Below are 6,317 nucleotides of genomic sequence, written 5' to 3'. Positions count from 1 at the left end.
CGCGCGCCCCCAGCTCGTGTCCCTTCATTTCTTCTCCTTTTACTCTTTCTCCCCTCCCTCACGCCCCGTTTCCCCTGCCATCCCCGCTTTCACTCACTGCCTCATGCCCGCCATGCTCCCCTCCTTTCCTCTCTAGCGCGCCCCCCCCTTTTTTTTTAACTCTCTCCACCCCCAGTGGTGCCCTCAGGGTGCGGGGGCCGCTCCCTGCTCTCAGTCTTATGTTTGCCGGCGGATGGGACAAATGGGGAAATCCTGAAGGGTGAAGGAAGCGCGACACAATTATCTTTATTTCGGGAAAGGGATCAGGAGCGCAGAGCTTACCCCTTTATTTCGTCGTCCACCGGTCCCTCGCCCTCCCGTAGGAGAAGGGAATTGTCTCAGCCCGGGTGGTTACTTACCTTCCATGGCGACTGGGCGTCTGGGACACGCTGGATCCGTGTCCCAGTGCGGTGCCCCGGGTCCATAGAACTTCTCCTTCCCTAAGCACACCGGGACTCAGAGTACTTTTGGCCTCCCTGCTCTCACTTGCACAGAGGAGCTCACTCCTGCGAGTGCGGAGACTTGGGTGCCATTCGCGGGCCCGGGACAGCTTTCTGCCTTCCTGAAGGTATGGTGGCCTCTGTGAATTCTCCCCTAGCTTCAACTTCCTCCCAAACACAAGATGTTGGCTCGTGGGGCTGGCACTGAGGTGCAGACCGAGGCTTTGATGGTGGGTGGCATGTGGATGCTAACTGAGCTAGCTATCGGCCTTTTCCTCTGCTCGCCTCTGGAGAATCAAGTAGCTTACTGGGAACCAGTTTTCTCGTTTCTGGTAAATGGTTATTTGGAGGGCTTGTATGTGGGGGGGGGGGGGAGAGTAGTGGGGGATACTTAATGTTTATTTCAGCAAAGGGAAAGAGCAGTGTCAGGCCAGACTGTAAAAGAGGGATTTGGACTTGTAGCTGATGGAGTAAACGCAGATTTATCAGGTCTGTGTTGGAGGAAAGCTGATGCTTTTGTAGTTTTTAGGACATTTTCTTGTCTAAAAATTTATGTTTCGAGTAGACAATGCATGTGGTGCAAAGTGAAAAGAAAGCTTCCCTTCCACCTCTGTCCTCCAGCCATCCAGTCTTTCTCCCAGGCAGATGACTTCGATGTTTTCTGGCAGCAGTGTGGTGTCTATATGTTGCTGGGGATTAACCTTATTGGGAGCTCAGTGCTAACTTTATTGCTCTTTTTTTGATATGCTGACCAAAACCCTTCCTTGAAGTCTGGTAACCACTTGGATTGATATTTTTGGTAGTGGAGCAGTTTTGGTAGAGTATTGTCCCAGAGTAGCATTTCTTTCACTACTTGATTGGGAAGGAAGCCATTTCTGGAGGCACTATGGGGGGGTTCAGTATATTTTGAGGGAAGGCTCACACCTGTTGGAAATGGTGCTGCTTTTTTCATGACTGATGTCCAGTCCCAGGCTATTCGGGAATGTGCTGGGACAAGGAAAGGCTTTCCTTAGGCTTTGTAAGCAGATATCCTATGTGAATAATTAGTTAATGGGAATACTGATCTGGGTAGGACTGTCTTCATTTTGAGGAATATAGTTTTTAATCTTAGTGGCAGTGATAGTGATCATGAAACAAGGTAGATAAGTAGACTGTGACCCAGTTTGAGAAGAGGTAAGACTTACAGACTTTTGTCCTGCCGCTTATTCCTTACTCGAGAACACTCTCCATGAGGTGAGAGTGATTTGTAGTTGACAGTAGCATCCATCTTTATGACACTGTGGTTTGCCTCCCCTGACTGTGTGATGTCTGTTAACTTCCTGTTTAGAGGGTCTGAATAGAGCCTGCATTCAGATACTTTTCTAGGAACAATGTTAACCAGGTTTCCTGATCAGCCCTTCAAATATAAGTTCTGGCAGCAACTTTTACTGCTGTGTTTAGCATAGGGCCACAGGGTAGTGGGAGAGGGAGGTGTGAGGAATTTGTTCTGAACCTCACTACCTTAAAGTACTTTCAAAAGCCTATGGGCTGTTGCCTACATTTTGGGTTCTCCTCTTCTCTCCTCAATTTTTTTTTTTTTTTGGCCAGCTGGGCCAAGTTGGGTTTTGGGCTTGGGTTAGAGAACAGCAGGGTGGAAGAGGTGTGTGTCATTGTGCCAGTAAACGTATTTTAATCATATGCTGGACCTCTGGATTCATCCTAGTTTTAAGCAGTGAATCTTGTATGTAAAGCAGGCCTCTTGTTTCAATTTACTTTAATATTCTTTCGATATTCTTTCCTTTCCTCCCCCACCTACCAAGCTGGAGGTGCATGTGCAGGAAAACAGCAGCTGTGCTGTCCTGATTTCTAGACTCTGGAGCATATTCCATGTTAGCCACCCCATTGGGAGTCATGCTGACAAGCAGCCCCTCTGCACTTAGCTCAGAAGTCTCATGTTGCTTGGCTCATTGACAAAAGCCAAACCAACTTTGGTTGATTAAAACAACTGCTAGAGAAATCCTAAGTTTTTAGCCATAGCTGGAATCGAGGAACTTTCTTTTCCAGACCTTTGTGGTACTTAAAGTCCGACATCATTACGTTTCAAGGCACAATAACCAGGCATTTTCTGAGATGATTTGGAGGGAAAGAAAAAGAAAAAAAAAAGACACACCCCCAGATTGACCATAAATCTAGTCCTGGCGTAAAGCTGTCTACCTCTTGCTTGGGAAAAATCCAACCTATCAGACCATGCCACACAAAGTTGCAGTTCTGCTGTTGGCTAAGCCTGGGAAAAGATACATAAGGAAGTTTGGTTTCTGTTAAAAAAGAACTAGCTTTTGGGGAGAAAGCTTCTGTTAGCCATGTTGTTTGGTATATCCTCAGTAATCTTTGTGAAGCTGTTTCTATAGGTACTGGTTGGGGATTTTGGTGGCTCCAGAATCCATGAAGCAGGAGCCCTCCTCTCTTTGTATAGTAGTGATGAAAACCTCTGAAGAATCGGTCTGACTTGAAATGGACCCCGCCTAATGTTCCATCTTTTGCCTTCTTCCTTGCGGATATGTGAAATATTCTTATACAGCTTGAGTTCATCTAGTAGGAAGGAAGTCACCCAGGTTTCATTGGGCTTAATCTGTCTGTATGAGATACTTCTTAGATGGTGGCTCAGTAATGTTTGGTGTCTCTCTTGCAATCCCCTAACATTTGCCATTGCCTTAAATTGCCATCAACTGTTAAAAAGCAACCAACAGTTTGAGATTATAGTACCAAAAGTAACAGATGAGTAAGAACACATTTTGTTACTTTTTGAGGTGTGAAATGGTCAAATTCACCAGACCTCCAAGTCATAGTAATTGCAGAATCATCTTTGACAGCATATGAACTTAATTGTTATTAATACTAACCAGTAAACTATTAAGAAACTGGGGGAAATAATAGCAATTCCATATTCCCAAGTCCATATTCCCAAGTCATTCTTTTGTATTTCACACCTGGCTGCTAGTAATACCTTTTAAAAAATAATTCAGATTATTGTTACCTGAAGCTCCAAGTCATACTGAGTCTCCTGATCAAAGCTTTCTTGGTCTTGTCTCATTTCAGGGAAAAGTGGAATTTGTAATCTTCCAAAATGTAGACTGGAATGTTAGTAGGATTTAGATTAGACACTAGGATTAATAAATTCCCATTATGACTGTGAGCAGTTGCAAATGTTAACTGGAGGACTTGTGCATCTCTTACCCAGAAGATAGTTTGCTTTTTGAGATTTGTGGGGTTTTTTGAGTCGGAGTCTCACTCTGTTGCCAGGCTGGAGTGCAGTGGCATGCCCATGGCCACAGCCTTGACCTGCTGGGCTCATGCAATCCTTCCGCCTCAGCCTTCCAAGTAGCTGGAACTACAGGCATGCTCCACCATGCCCAGCTAATTTAATTATTGTAGAGATAAGGTCTCACCAAGTTGCCCAGGCTGGTCTCAAACCCCTGGACTCAAGCAGTCCTCTTTCCTCAGGCTCCCAAAGTGCTGGGATTACTGGCTTGAGCCCTGGGCCTAAGAGTATTTAAATACAGACTTCCTGGATACACTGTAAGTGGGGGGGGGATGATGATGATACACTAAAAAGTGGCAAGTTGGAATAGTGGAACACAGGCATTGAGAAAAGTCCTGGGACAAATTTTAGCTTTGTGTTTTACTAGCTAAATGTCTAAATGTCTTTGGGTAAGGTTCCAATCTTTTTGGAGTTGGAGTCTCACTCTGTCACCCAGGCTGGAGTACAGTGGCAGGCTCACAGCCACCACAGCCTGGGCCTGCTGCACTCAGGCGATCCTTCCACCTCAGCCTTCCGAGGAGCTGGGACTACAGGCATGTGCCACCATACCTGGCTAACTTTTTTTTTTTTTTTTACTGTAGAGATGAGGTCTGGCCAAGTTGCCCAGGCTGGTTTCGAACCTGTGGGTACAGGTAATCCTCTCACCTCAGACTCCCAAAGTGCTAGGATTATAGGTGTGAGCCACTGCGGCTGGCCAAGGCTCCTTTTTTTTTGAGTTGGAGTCTCAGTCTGTTGCCCAGGCTGAAGTGCAGTAGCATGTTCACGGCTACCGCTGCCTCAACCTTCTGGGCTCAGCTGATCCTTCTGCCTCAGCCTACCAAGTAACTGGAACCAAAGGCATGTGTCACCATGCTAATTTTTTGATTTATTGTAGAGATGAGGTCTCACCAAGTTGCCCAGGTTGGTCTCAAACCCCTGGACTCAGGCATTCCTCTCTCCTCCGCCACCCAAAATGCTGGAATTACAGGCTTGAGCCACTATGCTGGGCCGGCTCCTAATTTTTGAATTCCCAATTCTCTGAGTAAGAGCCAGGTGTTACAATAACCTTTAAGACTTTGCATGGTCTGCCCTCCCACACCTCCTTTTTTATCCGCTCTGTCATCTTCCCCCTTGGTCACTCCATTTCAGCCACACTGACTTGTTCTTGAATACATCAATCACACTCTCTATCTTAGGACCTTTGCAGGGTCCTAAGACCAGCAGTTCTCTCTAGTGGGAAAATAACTAGTTTTTCCCACAGAGATAAGATATAAATGGCTAATTGCCTCTCTTCCAAATCTTTGCTTAAATGTTACCTTTTCAATGAGGGCTTATCCTTCTCACTAACTTTCAGCCCTCGTTCTTCATGCCTACTTAGCTTTTCCTGCTCTATTTTCTTTTTCATAGCACTTACAGCCTTTTTTTTTTTTTTTTTGAGTTGGAGTCTCACTCTGTCACCCAGACTGGAGTGCAGTGGCCACTCCTGGCCACTGCAGCCTCCACCTGCTGGGCTCCAGTGATCTTTCCGCCTCAGCTTTCCAAGTATCTGGAACTACAGGCACGCGCTACCAAGCCCGGCTAATTTTTTATTTATTGTAGAGATAAGGTCTCGCCAAGTTGCCCAGGCAGGTCTCAAACCCGCGGGCTCAGGCAATCTACTCACCTCAGCCTCCCAAAGCTCTGGGATTGTAGGCTGAGCCACCAAACCTGGCTAACTTTTTTTTTTTTTTTTAATCGGGGTCGCACTCTGTTGCCCAGGCTGGAGTGCAGTGGCATGGATCACGGCTCACCACAGCCTCAAAATCCTGGTCTCAAGGGATCCTCCCACCTCAGCCTCACAAGTAGCTTGGACTACAGGTGTACACCTACACACCTAGCTAATTTTTTGATTGATGGAATTTTTTTTTTTTTTTTTGAGTTGGAGTCTCACTCTGTCGCCCAGACTGGAATGCAGTGGCCGCTCCCGGCCACCGCAGCCTCAACCTGCTGGGCTCCGGCGATCCTTCAGCCTCAGCCTTCAGAGTAGCCGGAATTATAGGCGCGCGCTACCACGCCCGGCTGATTTTTTGATTTATTGTAGAGATGAGGTCTTGCTGCCCAGGCGGGTCTCGAACCCGCGGGTTCAGGCAGTCCACTCACCTCAGTCTCCCAAAGGCGCAGGATTACAGGCTGAGCCACCGAGCCTAGCATGATTTTTTTTTTTTGGGTAAGGATGGGGTCTTGCTATGTTGCCCAGGCTAGTCTCGAACTCCTGAACTCAAGCGGTCTTCCCACTTTGGCCTCCCAAAGTGCTGGGATCTTTTTAGCATATTTATTAAATTTATTGCTTATTGCTTCCCTTCCTATGATAAAGAGGTCTCTGAAACATGGATTTGTTTTGATAATTTGTTTAGTACCTAGTACACTGCCTCGCATGTAGTTAATATTCATGTTAGGAATAAAAATACCTGTTTTCCTAACCTCGTATTTATTTCTAACAAAAGTATAAAATGTAATAAGCAAGCTGGGCTCAGTGGCTCAGCCTGTAATCCTGCGCCTTGGGAGGCTGAGGTGAGTGAATT

At 46.4% G+C, this 6,317-nt stretch overlaps 1 protein-coding gene across 1 annotated transcript in view; it reads left to right on the top strand.

Moving 5' to 3' along the window:
* GATAD2B (GATA zinc finger domain containing 2B) overlaps nucleotides 1–6,317 on the top strand; it is a 128,107-nt gene that overhangs the window by 484 nt on the left and 121,306 nt on the right. The window lies entirely within an intron of this gene.

Source organism: Carlito syrichta, unplaced genomic scaffold (assembly GCF_000164805.1).
Source record: "Carlito syrichta isolate Samal-C Ts95f unplaced genomic scaffold, Tarsius_syrichta-2.0.1 Scaffold303992, whole genome shotgun sequence".
Lineage (NCBI taxonomy): Eukaryota > Metazoa > Chordata > Mammalia > Primates > Tarsiidae > Carlito > Carlito syrichta.
Note: the sequence above shows the minus strand (reverse complement) of the source record. Positions and strands in the feature narration are given on the sequence as shown.